Genomic DNA, 16,100 nt, shown 5'->3' on the forward strand with positions numbered 1-16,100 from the left:
CGAAAGTATAGAGATGGTAAACCTAGAGGGGGGGTGAATAGGTTTCTACAGATTTTAATTCTTTCTTTGCAATATTAGGCTTTGCGGAATATAAAGGTGAGCCTAATGCAAACTAAGTGAAACAACCTATATGAGGATACAACTAACTCAAGCACGAAGGCTCTCACAGGCAGTTAAATCACAAGTAAGGAGTTCGGTTAGAGATAACCGATAGCACGCGAAGACGGGGATGTATTCCCGTGTTCCCTTCCTTTGCAAGAAGGTACGTCACGTTTGGAGGGGTGGAGGTCCCACGAAGGATTCCCCACGCCACGAAGGCTCACCCTATTCTCCGGAGCCTATCCCACGAAAGAATAGCTCACTCACTTGTGGTAGACTTTGAGGTAGCCTCCAAACCTTCACAATCTTGTCCGGAGCAAATCCACAGCCCGGATGCTTCCGGACCACTCTTGCCCACCTAGGGTTTCCAAGGAACCCTAGAGAGCAAGCTTCTTGGTGAATACAAGGGGGAATGAGATTTGGCTTGGTAGAATAGTAGATCGGGTCCTACTCTATTGATTCGCTGGAGGGATTTGAGTTTGGGTGGAGGAGGAGGGAGATCCGAGGCTTTTGGTGTTTCTAGCAATGGAGTATGAGAGAGAGAGCTCAAGAACAGCTTGTAGTGTAGTGCCTACCCCTTCCAAGGTAGGAGAAGGGGTATTTATAGTGTTCTTCGAAATCTGGCCGTTGCACACTTGCCACATCATCAATTTCCTCGAGGAATCCGGTCGACCGGATTTGGCGCCGGACTGGCCGGTGCACAGGCCGGTCAGACCGGGCCTGTGACCGGACCGGCTGGTTTCAACCGGAGCTGGAACCGGGTCTTGACCGGATGAGCTTCTGAGCTTACTGGATCACACCCGGATGGCACAAGTGCAAATTCCGGTTGGGCGCCGGGGCAGCCGGTCTGGAACCCGGTCCTACCGGGACTTGGACCGGATTGATCGGTCCAAACCGGGCTGGCGACCGGACGCTGACCGGGTGCTCGCCCAGTATTTACTGGATCCTGCCCGGATGGCAAAAGCGCTGGGGCCGGTCTGCTCCGGGCCGTCCGGTGCCAGGGCCGGTCTGACCGGGTCTGAGACCGGCCAGGCTCTGGAAAAACCTTGTTGATTTTTCGTCGAAGTGGGGGGTCTCCCGTTGCCATCTTGTTCCTTTGATACATCATTATACCTCTTTGGCTAATACCTGGGAATCATCTTGTAGACATGTATTAGTCCAAATACACTAGCACGGTGTCATAGTTACCAAAATAATGGATAAGGGTAAAATACCCTTACAATCTTCCCCTTTTTGGTATACGATGACAAACCGAGCTAGAGTCACATATAGATATTATGATAAGCTTTAAACCTTGATTCCATATAAGATATTGAGACGGCTCCCCCATAAAGTGTGCACTTGGAGAATTTGCGTTTGAATGCAAAGTGCAACTTTTGTGGAACATGAGAAGCTCCCCCAATATCTTTAGGAAACAAGCATGGTATGGAGATGTGCATATCAAGATATATAAGCATAGCACACATAATCATCCTAACATAGAGTAGCACACATAATAGAGTTTAAGCATATAGGTACATGTCCATACACGAATTACTTAAAATAGCAAATGGTTCTTGGAACGATAAAAGCAAATGAGCACAAGCCATATAAGAATCAAATAAAGCAACACCCATGGCTTGTGACATCCAAAGCAACACCCGTGAATCCTAGACTCTACTCTCTTCTCCCCCTTTGGCATCGGAACACCAAAAAGGCGAAGAAAAAAGAGAGATGCTAGCGCACCCATCAATAGAACTCATGCCCAACGGAATACGAGCTCTCACCATCATCACGCGCATTCGCATCACCTTCATCCTCGTCAGCATCATAATCAGTAGGGACACGAGCAGGCCTAGGAGGAGGACCACCAAAAAGTACAAGGAGGGATCAAAGTTCTGGAACATCTGATCAGAGATGGGAGGCATCTCCCAGTTAGGTGCATGTACGGGCTCCAACTCAGGGCCAGGAGGAGGAACAGGGGCATTCCTAGCAGTCATGAACTCATTTTGGCGCCTCCTCGTCTCTTGGTTCAAAGCAAGACTTTGATGCGCAACATCATTGGTATTTTTGCACATCTGCCATAAGCTAGAGAAGAACCGTGAGACACCATGCTGTGGGCGCCTAGAGTAGCTGGAGCTAGCAGGGTCATGGCGTTCCTTGGACCGGCGCTCAGAAGGCATCATTTCAGGGACATCCGGTCTATCATCTTGGATAGGTACCCTGAAGGCTTCCATCCTAACCCGTTCACCTTGCGTATTGAGAGGTGCTGGCACAGCCCTGTTGATAAGCAGCTGAACATACTGAGCATAGTTAGGAGTCATCCGTTTGCGAACACATCGCCGCAGCTCACAGTAGAGGAAATCACAGCCATCAATGAGTTTCCGGTACTCGGGGTGGAAGTAGTACATCAAGTTCCGATGATAGCCACGGCATTCATTGTATCGCAAGACTTGCTGATATGAGAGTCTCACGGAATAGCTTGGCAAGTAGCAGGTAGGAGTAGTACATGCCAGAAATAGTGGGAGGTCCAGCTGTGGGGTCAGAAGGATAGCAAAAGGCAATGTCTCCTTTGGTGAACTTCTACTGAGAGTGTATCTTGAAACCACGAGCACGACCTCCACCAAACCCCATGGCTTCACAGAAATCAAGATAGTTGCAAGTGTATTTCTGTTTGCCAGTCATCCAAGTCATAGTCCGAGCTGCATCATCATGGAAAAAGACTGTGCAATGAAACTGCCTCACCAAGATTGGACAGTAGCACTCATCAGTAGGAATCAGGCACATAAGCTCATACAATCCCATCCGCTTCAAGGTCTCAACCACAAAGCGAAACTTGGTGGCTTCATGCATTGCAAGAACATCCTTGATGGCCTTGGGCATAACAAAGGTACCTGATGTCTACGGGTGCTTCTATTCTTGTAGACAGTGTTGGGCCTCCAAGAGCAGAGGTTTGTAGAACAGCAGCAAGTTTCCCTTAAGTGGATCACCCAAGGTTTATCGAACTCGGGGAGGAAGAGGTCAAAGATATCCCTCTCATGCAACCCTGCAACCACAAAGCAAGAAGTCTCTTGTGTCCCCAACACACCTAATAGGTGCACTAGTTCGGCGAAGAGATAGTGAAATACGAGGTGGTATGAATAAATGTGAGCAGTAGCAACGGCACCGAGAAAAGTGCTTTGCTTGTCCGGGACTGGTGTGTGGTTGATGGTGGTAATATTGCAGGAAGTAAAGATGCGATAAAACGAGTAAACAAACAGCGATAGCGATATTTAGGAACAAGGCCTAGGGATCATACTTTCACTAGTGGACACTCTCAACATTGATCACATAACGGAATAAATAGATAGATGCTAGACTCTACACCCTCTTGTTGGATGATGAACACCACTAACTGTGTAGGATTACACGAACCCTCAATGCCGGAGTTAACAAGCTCCACAATATTCAATGCTCATATTTAAATAACCTTAAAGTGCATGACAGATCAACATAACCAAACCAAGTACTAACATAGCATGCACACTGTCACCATTACACTATGAAGGAGGAATAGATCACATCAATACTATCATAGCAATAATTAACTTCATAATCTACAAGAGATTACAATCATAACCTACGCCAAGTACTACACGATGCACACACTTGTCACCATTACACCGTGGAGGAGGAATAGACTACTTTAATAACATCACTAGAGTAACACATAGATGAATAGTGATACAAAACTCATATGAATCTCAATAATGTAAGGCAGCTCATGAGATCATTGTATTGAAGTACATAGGAGAGATATTAACCACATAGCTACCGGTACAGCCCTTAGCCTCGATGGAGAACTACTCCCTCCTCATGGGAGACAGCAGCGTTGATGAAGATGGCGGTGGTGTCGATGGAGGAGCCTTCCGGGGGCACTTCCCCGTCCGGGCGGCGTGCCGGAACAGAGACTCCTGTCCCCCAGATCTTGGCTTCGCGATGGCGGCGGCTCTGGAAGGTTTCTCGTACCGTGGCTTTTCCGTATTGAGGTTTTAGGTCGAGGACCTTTAAATAGGCGAAGAGGCGGAGTCGGAGGGCTGACGAGGCGACGACACAACAGGGGGCGCGACCCACACCCTGGCCGCGCCAGCCTGGTGTGTGGGACCCCCAGGGCTCCCCTCTGGCGGCTCTCAGGTGTTCTGGAAGCTTCGTCCATTTCTAAGACTCTGGGCGTTGATTTCGTTCAATTCCGAGAATATTTCCTTACTAGGATTTCTGAAACCAAAAACAGCAGAAAACAGGAACTGGCACTTCGGCATCTCGTCAATAGGTTAGTTCCGGAAAACGCATAAATATGACATATAATGTGTATAAAACATGTGAGTATCATCATAAAAGTAGCATGGAACATAAGAGATTATAGATACATTTGAGACGTATCAGTACCATTCTTCATGTGATCTTGGGTGTCGTAGTATTCTTCCCACATCCTTTGTTGTGTATTAGTCCAGAAAAAGTGATCTCCCCCTGTGCAAGTGGGTGCCTCAAAGCGATAGGGGTTGGTGTCTCTAAATCTTCTCCATGCACCAACTTGTACATCGCCAACATTATATGTTGGCAAGATCTCATCATCTTCTTGTGCTGCATGTTTATCTCTCTTTCTATTGGGAACTGACTTGGTTCTTCCAGAGGAGGTGCCATCAGTAGTTGGAGGTGCACTGGAAGGCACACGACCGCTAGTACGTCGTGGTGGAGGCCCTGTATGCCTCCCTCTCTTGGCAGAAGTGGCACGATCCTCACCACTCCAATCTCCTGTGAATAAGCAAAATAGAGCGAGGAGAGCAGTGGGGTAAGTGTACATGTGATACGTCTCCAACGTACCTATAATTTCTGATGTTCCATGCTTGTTTTATGACAATACTTACATGTTTTGCTTGCACTTTATAATGTTTTTATGCATTTTCCGGAACTAACCTATTAACGAGATGCCGAAGGGCCAGTTGCTGTTTTCTGCTGTTTTTTTGTTCCAGAAAGGCTGTCTGGGCAATATTCTCGGAATTGGACGAAATCAACGCCAAACATCTTATTTTTCCCGGAAGACCCCAGAACACCGAAGGAGAGTCGGAGGCGAGCCAGGGGGGCCCCACACGCCAGGGCGGCGCGGCCAAGGGGTGGGGCTCGCCCCCCTACTGTGTGGGCCCCCCAGAAACCCTTTTGCGCTGCCTCTTCGCCTACTTAAGCCGTCCTGACCTAAAACATCGATACCGATTGACGAAACTCCAGAAAGACTCCAGGGGCGCCGCCACCATCGCGAAAATCCGTTTCGGGGGCCAGAAGTCTCTGTTCCGGCACCCTGCCGGGACGGGGAAGTGCCCCCGGAAGCCATCTCCATCAACGCCATCGCCTCCACCATGCTCCGTGAGTAGTTCCCCCATGGACTACGGGTTCTAGCTGTAGCTAGTTGGTATCATCTCTCCCATGTACTTCAATACAATGATCTCACGAGCTGCCTTACATGATTGAGATTCATCTGATGTAATCGGTGTTGTGTTTGTTAGGATCCGATGGATTGTTACATTATGATTAGTGTATCTATAAAGTTGTGAAGTTATTGTTGCTGCAATCTTGTTGTGTTTAATGCTTGTCACTAGGGCCCGAGTGGCATGATCTTAGATTTAAGCTCTATACTTATTGCTTAGATTGTATCTACAAGTTGTATGCACATGTCTATGTCCGGAACCAAAGGCCCCAAAGTGACAAAAATTGGGACAAGCTGGAGGGGAAGGCTTAGATATGAGGATCACATGTTTTCACGGAGTGTTAATGCTTTGCTCCGGTGCTCTATTAAAAGGAGTACCTTAATTTCCGAGTAGATTCCCTTGAGGCCCGGCTGCCACCGTCCGGTAGGACAAAAGATGTTGTACAAGTTTCTCATTGCGAGCACGTATGACTATATATGGAAAACATGCCTACATGATTAATAATCTTGATGTTCTGTCTTAATGCTATTTCAATCCTATCAATTGCCCAACTGTAATTTGTTCACCCAACACTTGTCACTTGTTATTGGAGAGTTAGCACTAGTGTAGATAGCTGGGAACCCCGGTCCATATCTCATCATCATATACTCGTTCTACATGTCATTGGAAGTAGTATCAACTATTTTCTGGTGCCATTGCTCTCATATTACTACTACTGCTGCTGTGTTACTTTTACTACTGCTCTCATATTACTGCTGCTTTCACATCACCCCTGTTACTAGTACTTTTCCAGGTGCAACTGAATTGACAACTCAGTTGTTAAGGCTTATAAGTATTCTTTACCTCCCCTTGTGTTGAATCAATAAATTTGGGTTTTACTTCCCTCGAAGACTGTTGCGATCCCCTATACTTGTGGGTTATCAAGACTATTTTCTGGCGCCGTTGCCGGGGAGGCATAGCTCTACTCATAAGTTCACCTGGGGAGTACACTCTACCTCTCTCTCTGTTTTTGTTTTATTTTATTTTGTTTTGCTTAGTTTACTTTTGCCTAGTTTATTTGTGCTTAGTTTATTTCTGTCTAGTATTATTTTTCTTAGTTTACTTTTGCTTAGTTTCTTTTTTTCTTGTTTTATTTTCCCTATATACCCGAAAATCCATAAAACTTTGAAAAACCAAAAAATTAAAAACTATCACTATGGGAGAACCTACAACCTATTTGGAGCTTATTGAATTATATAATAATTATAGAGAATCAAGAACGGGTAAAGTTATGAGTGCTGTGATAGAAAAATTGAATGCAATTGCTAAAATCTTGCTTAAACGCCATGATATAAACTGTTGCTCTCAACAGGATACTAAACATCTTAAATTTCAATGTGGCTTTAGTGAGGAAGTTTTAATTAAGAGCTATAATTGGAATAGCTATATTCACTTTGGGTTCGAAGAGGTAGAACAATTTGTCTTATTTATGGGAGCTTCTGAGATAGAATCCTTCATTGCTAAAAATTATGAAACTTGTGTTGTTTGTAAGGACCTTAAAGATTATGTCTCTTCTATCCTTAATTTTTGCATAGAAAGCTACAGTGATAATCTTTATATCATTGATTATAAAGAGAGACTCATTAATGCACAAGAATGCACTCACAATTTGCAGGAACCAGTGGAAGAAGAAATTGATGAACCTGAAAGCTCATTGGATGAAAAAGAGGAAGAAATTGATGAACCGGAAAGCTCATTGGATGAAAAGGAAGAGGAGAGTGATGAACAAAAGGAGGAAGAATGGATTAGCTACCCATGCCAACCTTCTAATGAGAGTAACTCTTTATCTCTTACACTATTTGATTGTCCTCCATGCTTACCGAAGGAGGATGAATGTTATGTTCCTGTGGATTCTCTTGAAATATTCCCTATGAGTAAAACTTGTGAGAATAATTATGCTACTGTTATCTATGATAATCCATGCTACTTTGATAAATTTTATAATAATGCTTTGTTTGTGCCTGATGTCGAAATGCATGGTACTAAAGACTTTTGCTTGGCAAATGTTTATGATAAATCTCTAGATGATGGTCCTATGTTACTTGATACTATTAATTGTACTACTAATGAAAATGGGATTGGAGAGTTCTTGAATTTATCTATGAGTCCCATATCTTTTAAGATTGATCAATCATCTTGTTACATTATTGATAAAAGTGGGTTTGAAAGTTTTAATCCTATTATTTCTGAGCTTGATAAAAATTATGTGTTTATGGATCATGAGAAACATGCTTTATGTGATAGTTATATTGTTGAGTTTATTCATGAAGCTACTGAAAATTATTATGAGAGAGGAAAATATGGTTGTAGAAATTTGCATGGTACTAAAACACCTCTCTATATGCTTAAAATTTTGAAGTTACTCTTGTTTCATCTTCTTATGCTTGTCACTTTGTTCTTCATGAATTTATTTGTGTACAAGATTCCTATGCATAGGAAGTGGGTTAGACTTAAATGTGTTTTTAACTTGCTTTTTGATGCTCTCTTTGCTTCAACTCTTATTTCTTGCGAGTGCATCATTAAAACTGCTGAGCCCATCTTAACGGCTATAAAGAAAGCACTTCTTCGGAGATAACCCATGTGTTTATTTTGCTACTGTTTTGTTGTGTTTTGGAAGTTGTTACTACTGTAGCAACCTCTCCTTATCTTTATTTTATTGCAATGTTGTGCCAAGTGAAGTCTCTAATAGAAGGGTGATGCTAGATTTGGATTTCTCGCGAGAAAAGATTTCTTGCTGTCACGAATCTGGGTATGATTCTCTGTAGGTAACTCAGAAAAATCTGCCAATTTACGTGAATGATCCCCAGATATGTACGCAACTTTCATTAGTTTTGAGTTTTCTGATTTGAGTAACGGAAGTACCTCTTAAAAATTCGTGTTTACTGGCTGTTCTGTTTTGACAGATTCTGTCTCCGTTTTTTGCATTGTCTCTTGTGGACTTTAAGTGAGGCTTTCTAGACGTGGAGAGCTGTAGCTAATGTTTTATTGAGTTCTTGCAATGTGTCACTACAGGGCCAAGGTGGATTAAAGTTTTTTGAGTACTAACCCCTCTAATGAAGTTTATGAGAAGTTTGGTGTGAAGGAAGTTTTCAAGGGTCAAGAGAGGAGGATGATATATGATCAAGAAGAGTGAAAAGTCTAAGCTTGGGGATGCCCCCGTGGTTTATCCCTGCATATTTCAAGAAGACTCAAGCGTCTAAGCTTGGGGATGCCCAAGGCATCCCCTTCTTCATCAACTTATCAGGTTTCTTCTATTGAAACTATATTTTTATTCGGTCACATCTTATGTGCTTTACTTGGAGCGTCTCGTATGTTTTTATTTTTGTTTATGTTTGAATAAATTCGGATCCTAGCAATCCTTGTGTGGGAGAGATACACGCTCCGCTTTTTCATATGAACACTTGTGTTCTTCGTTTTACTTTTAATGTTCAATGACAAAAGTTGGAAGCTATTGCATTTATTGTTATTTGGTTGGAAACAGAAAATGCCTCATATTGTCTTGGATAATTTGATACTTGGCAATTGTTTTGAGCTCTCAAGTAGATCATGATTAAGCTCTTGCATCATGTAGTTTAAAATCTATTAGTGGAGAAATACCGTAGAGCTTGTTGAAATTGGTTTGCATGATTGGTTTCTCTAAGGTCTAGATATTTTCTGGTAGAAGTGTTTGAGCAACAAGGAAGACAGTGTAGAGTTTTATAACGCTTGCAATATGTTCTTATGTGAGTTTTGATGTACCGGTTCATACTTGTGTTTGCTTCAAACTACCTTGCTAGCCAAAGCCTTGTACTGAGAGGAAATGCTTCTCGTGCATCCAAAACCTTGAGCCAAAACCTATGCCATCTGTGTCCATCATACCTACCTACTATGTGGTATTTTCTGCCATTCCAAGTAAATACTTCATGTGCTACCTTTAAACAATTCAAAACTTTACTATCTCTTATTTGTGTCAATGTTTTATAGCTCATGAGGAAGTATGTGGTGTTTTATCTTTCAATCTTGTTGGGAAGCTTTCACCAATGGACTAGTGGCTTCATCCGCTTATCCAATAATTTTGCAAAAAGAGCTGGCGCGGGGTTCCCAGCCCCAATTAATTAACTTTCATTAATAATTCTCTTCACATGTTTTGCCCTGATTCATTAGTAAGCAACTTAATTTTTCAAATAGACACTCCTTCATGGTATGTGAATTTTGGAAGGCACCCGAGGATTCGGTTAGCCATGGCTTGTGTAAGCAAAAGGTTGGGAGGAGTGTCAACCATAAATAAAACTAAAGTACATGTGTAAACAAAAGAGAAGAGGGATGATCTACCTTGCTGGTAGAGATAACGTCCTTCATGGGAGCCACTCTTTGAAAGTCTGTTTGGCAAGGGGGTTAGAGTGCCCACTACCATTCGTTGACAACAACAAACACCTCTCAAAACTTTACTTTTATACTCTCTATATGATTTCAAAACTTAAAAAGCTCTAGCACATGATTTAATCCCTGCTTCCCTCTGCGAAGGGCCTTTCTTTTACTTTATGTTGAGTCAGTTTACCTACTTCCTTCCACCTTATAAGCAAACACTTGTGCCAACTGTGCATTGATTCTTACATACTTGCTTATTTGCATTCATCATATTACTCTGTAGTGACAATTATCCCTGAGATATGCATGTTGAAAGTTGAAAGCAACTGCTGAAACTTAAATCTTCCTCTGTGTTGCTTCAATGCCTTTACTTTGAATTTATTGCTTTACGAGTTAACTCTTATGCGAGACTTTTGATGCTTGTCTTGAAAGTACTATTCATGAAAAGTTTTGCTATATGTTATCTATTTGTTAGCAACTATAGATCATTGCCTTGAGTCACTGCAGTCATCTCATATGCTTTATAATAGTATGATCAAGGTTATGTAAGTAGCATGTCACTACAGAAATTATTCTTTTTATCGTTTACCTATTCGAGGGCCAGCAGGAACTAAGCTTGGGGATGCTGATACGTCTCCAACGTACCTATAATTTCGATGTTCCATGCTTGTTTTATGACAATACTTACATGTTTTGCTTGCACTTTATAATGTTTTTATGCATTTTCCGGAACTAACCTATTAACGAGATGACGAAGGGCCGATTGCTCGTTTTCTCGCTGTTTTTGGTTCCGTAAAGGCTATCCGGGCAATATTCTCGGAATTGGACGAAATCAACGCCAAACATCTTATTTTTCCCGGAAGACCCCAGAACACCGAAGGAGAGTCGGAGGCGAGCCAGGGGGCCCCACACGCCAGGGCGGCGCGGCCAAGGGGTGGGGCGCCCCCCCTACTGTGTGGGCCCCCCAGAAACCCTTTTGCACCGCCTCTCCGCCTACTTAAGCTGTCCTGACCTAAAACATCGATATCGATTGACGAAACTCCAGAAAGACTCCAGGGGCGCCGCCACCATCGCGAAACTCCATTTCTGGGGACAGAAGTCTCTGTTCTGGCACCCTGCCGGGACGGGGAAGTGCCCCCGGAAGCCATCGCCTCCACCATGCTCCGTGAGTAGTTCCCCCATGGACTACGGGTTCTAGTTGTAGCTAGTTGGTATCATCTCTCCCATGTACTTCAATACAATGATCTCATGAGCTGCCTTACATGATTGAGATTCTGTAATATCCCAGGTAATGGGGTTACAAAAATAGAGGAAACATATGTGTGCATTGCATTCATGCATAGAAAATCTGGGAAATTTTCGCGCTTTAAAGTAAAACAGATCACGATGAACTGAAGTTTCACTTGACCTTGGTGGAATTGAAGTAGCTCATCAAGTCAAGCGCTATAAACCTCAATGTGACTTTACTAAAACCTTGTTTTGGGTAGAGATGATTTGATCTAAAGGATTAGATCAAATGGAATTAAAATCAACACTAGAACTTATTAATCAAGGATCCACTACTTTATCTTATTAAAGATCACAACATGATATTCCTTGCCATAACATATGAACATTCATTCAATTGGAAATCAAGCAACAATAATTGGAGAAACTATTCTTCACTTATCTTCTCCATGTCTCAAACTAATCTATGATCCTACCATGAACCTCATGGTATTCATTCTACTTTAATCTTGGAAACATGACAAGGAGATCAACTCCAGAAATATATATTCTTCTCAATTCCAAATAGCTAAGCATCAAATCTAGAGAAGTAAGAGTTCTATAATAATTATTAGAGAAGTGTTAACAAACCTTGAGTTAAACCTTGGATATACATCCAAGTACTCAAATCATCATCTTTAAGAGGAACCCTAGGATCTTATTCAAGATACTTCCTAGAGAAAGAATCCCTCCATGTTAAACATAGATATTGATGATTACATCATTCTCTATGGAGCCTAAACTTAGGTTAGTGTTGAAGTCCTTCCCAAATGAGAGAGATCATTCATACTAATCCCAACTCTAACTATTTAAGAATAAAGGACAACCTTTGAACTAAAGTATTGGGTTGTAAATCATAACATCTTGGAGTGGTGAGATAACCAAATACCAAGTGGAATAAGACTATATCCATGAATTAGTGAAATAAGGAGTGGAATAATCCAACTAAGTTAGACAATTGAATCTTTAGCTCAGCAACCTAAATAAATATTAGGAGTACACCATAAACCCTAGAATAAACCATTCCTGTATGAGAGAACTCAAGCTATAGAGTTACACTCAAGATAGATGAGGAAACACCTGAAATGAAGGGAGAGAACTATTCTTTAACCAGATGATCATAAACCCTAAGAACTTGAGTAAATGATATCAAGAACAAGTTGATCATGCCTAAACCATGATCATGCTCTTGAGGTATGTGAGCATAAGTTAAACCCTAATAGGATAAGTAGATATCATTCACCACATGAAATTATAGGGAGATCACTAGTAATCAAATCTAGGCTTATATCCCAACCTTAACTTGTGAATCACTTGGTGATCATAAGTACAATTCTACCACATTTACATTCCACCTATTCTTCACTTAAGAACCACAAGAAAACATTTAGAGTCAAACTCTATACTCTAAATGGTGAGAAACCATCCATCTATATGACCAAAGTTAACTATAAAAAGAACCATAACCAGTGTAGTTACTTTAATGATAAATTAGAGATAATAATAGAAGTTATTTGGTAGAAGATAAAACCAATTATCAAATCCTTAGTGATTAGAGAAGCACATAAGATATGAAGCAAGTAACCATAATACCATGGTTAGGGGAAATTAAACCCTAGCCAATGCATTATGGTGTTATCTCAATTCTACAACCGAGAATTATATCTCAAACCAAGTTATAAACCACTTGGGTGATTACAATTATAAAACCAGATCCTAAGTGAGCTCCAAACCAAATGCCATTTTGTGAATATGGTTAGAACCCTATAGTTGCCCATTAGTTAATCCTTATGTTTCAATTATTAAACATAAGAAACACCTAATGCTAAATCCCATGATTAAAACCATAGGGAGTGATCAACCACTTATCTTAATAACCAAGACCCAACTATGAGGAAAGTAATACTTACTCAAAGTATTTCAAGATGCTATTAAAATACAACAATAGTGCTATCTGGAAATAGGGTTATAGTCCAAACTACAAGATCTTAATAATAAAGGTTCACATAAAATCATATGCAGGGGGCTGAATTCTTAATTGAAAGACCAAACCCTAATGATAAACTCTAAAACACTTAGAGTAGAAATTCTCAATTCTAATAATTTCAAACAGAGTTGATTACACAAGAAAAAGAAAATTGAAATGAGTGCATAAAATCATGATTAATAAACTTTGCAATGTAGCTCCCATATATTAAATGTTTATCCCAAAAACAATGCAGGAAAGCATTCATCCTTTAATAGTCCTAGTGAAAGTCAAATTATTTGATACCTGCATGGTATCACATGATTTAAATCTGAATTAAAACAAGAATTATAAAACAGAATCGAAAACAGAAAATAGAAAAAGCAAAAAGAGGAGAAATAGAGAAAAATCCACCTGGACCTTACCAGACCGCAGCAGCCCAGTATCTAGCCCACCAGAAGCCCAAACCACGGCCTGGCCCAGCCCACCATAACCTTTGGTGAAATATCATCGAGGGAGGGGTCGTCCTCATCCTCTCCAGCACGCATGCTGGACAGCACGACGGCGTGCTCCCTTTCTCCTCGCTGCTGGCGATTTCTCCTCGCTCGGCGTCGTGACGCGGCCCTCTTCGACGCCTATAAAAGCTCCAGCATGAACGACAGCTCCGAATTTCTTCCTCCCTGCTCCATTTTCCCCCCATACCGAAACCCTGACCGGCTCCGGCACCAATCATCGCCGCCGATTGGGGAAGCCCCAGGCCCCGCCGTGAGCACCGTTGCCACCGCCATGCTCGACATAATCACCGGGTAGAAGGAATCGAGCTGACGCGTCTTCTATCAATCGCACCAGGTCGTCTTCTCCGAGGCCGGCATCGAGCAATTCCGGCGACTGCGACATCCCCTCACCTCGCCGACAAGCCCATCGTGCTCGCGGTGAGCTACCGAATCTCCCGAGCATCTTAGATCCCTCTAATTCGTCCTAGATCATGCCCGATCCGTATACGTGTGAGCTCCGCCGTGGTACCTCGTCGACGGCCACACTCCGGTGACCTAATCGGGGCGGCGCCGCCACAGGATTGTTCACCGCGACGAGTTGAGTCGAACAAGCCCAGTAGTGCGTCTGCGGGTGCAGCCCAACGCCGGCGCCGTCGCCGATCGATCGCCGGCAGTGTGCTCCCCTTGCCACATCATCGCCACCTGGGCAGCTGATGTGGACCACTGGTCCACCAGTCAGTGGCTAGGGGTAGCTTAGGTCTGGGTGCATTTAGTTGTTTTCGTTTTATTTTTCAATTCAATAATTACTGCAACTTTAAAAATTTATAGTAAAATCATATTAACTCAGAAAAATAAGAATAAGACATCAAAATTCTTATAAAAGTAAATACTATCCAATAAAAATATAAAATGAAATTTTTATTTTTAATAAAAATTTAATTATTTAATACTTATTATTTAAGCCTTGTTTATTAATTCTAAATTCAATTAAAATTCAATAATTAGGAAGACTTTCCAAATTAAATAAAAACCAGTAACTAAATAAAGAAAACATTAAAACTAATTTCTCTTTTATTAATTTATTAAATCATTATTAGGAGGATTTAAACCCTGATTAATAATTACCCTAAATTATTAATTGTTTAAAAAGAATAAAATGCCAAATTCAATATCAATTAATTTACAAGTTATGAATAACTTCAACTTTAAATTGAAGTTATTAACCATAGAACTATATGGTTAATAGCAAACCCTAGTTCCATATTGATTGATATTACAACCCCATAATTTCATGAAGGATCCTAAAACCCTAATACCATTTAGAACCTAGCTCCATTATTTTATGTGTGAAACCTAAATGGTTTCCAAACCCAAACCCCAAATAACATGTGATCATGTTACTTCATTAGTTATCATAGATCCATATCTAACAACTAAATACTAGTTCAAATCCACATAAAATATGGGAACCCTATCACTACTAAATAGCATTCCATGTGTTCATCAAACCTAAATGATCAATTAGGGTCAACCAAGTGTAAACCCTAGATTCTATTACCAAAGCCATCATTATTAATTATCCCTATTTAGCATCACACCATTGTGATGAACCCAAATAGCAATCATGCTTATTATTTATCATTACATCACCATAGTCCACTGAACCCTACAAATATTTCATAATTATGAACCATCCTACTTAGGAGCCAATCATTCCTTACATAGTGGATCAAGTAGCAAAACCTACACAACCTCAACCCTAACTGATATACTTCTTATTACTTAAGAAGTATGTTCTTCAAAAGTTATTCTTTTGAAATAAATAAAGAATCATCATCAACCCTGCTTATATGGACCTACAAACCCTAGCCTGGTATCACCAACAAGATATACCACCTTGATAGCAACTATTGGTAATTAAGATGATTAGACTTAATTCAACAATACAAGCCTAGTAGCTGATGAATCCAACTAGGTTGTGATCCATCTAATACTTACTCCAGAAACTAAATGAAACCATAGTCAACCATAGAACCCCATCAACCTAATTGTCATACCTGTTATTTATTAAAGAACATGTTCTTCAAAAGTTATTCTTTTGAAGAATATAACAAGTAATCATTAACCCTACCATATAGTGTTAAAATTGACAACTGCTCTTTACTTATTACACAACCACTATTCCTTGATGTGTATGATTGTTACTATGCATTTTACCACTCGCTTATAATTCTAAAACAACACAAACCTGAATAAGAACCATGTTTGTGAATCACTCTAAAAGTGCAACACACCCTGAACCAATTACTACAACTCACTAATCCTAAATCATCGGAGTTAGGTCACGCTTAGAGCGATTGCATCTCATTCTTATGCATTATTGCATCCTTGCCAATCTTTTAAACATCGTCCTTACCGGACGATGATGCTATTTCAGAATTTGGAGTTATT

This window comes from Lolium rigidum, chromosome 5 (assembly GCF_022539505.1).
Source record: "Lolium rigidum isolate FL_2022 chromosome 5, APGP_CSIRO_Lrig_0.1, whole genome shotgun sequence".
NCBI lineage: Eukaryota > Viridiplantae > Streptophyta > Magnoliopsida > Poales > Poaceae > Lolium > Lolium rigidum.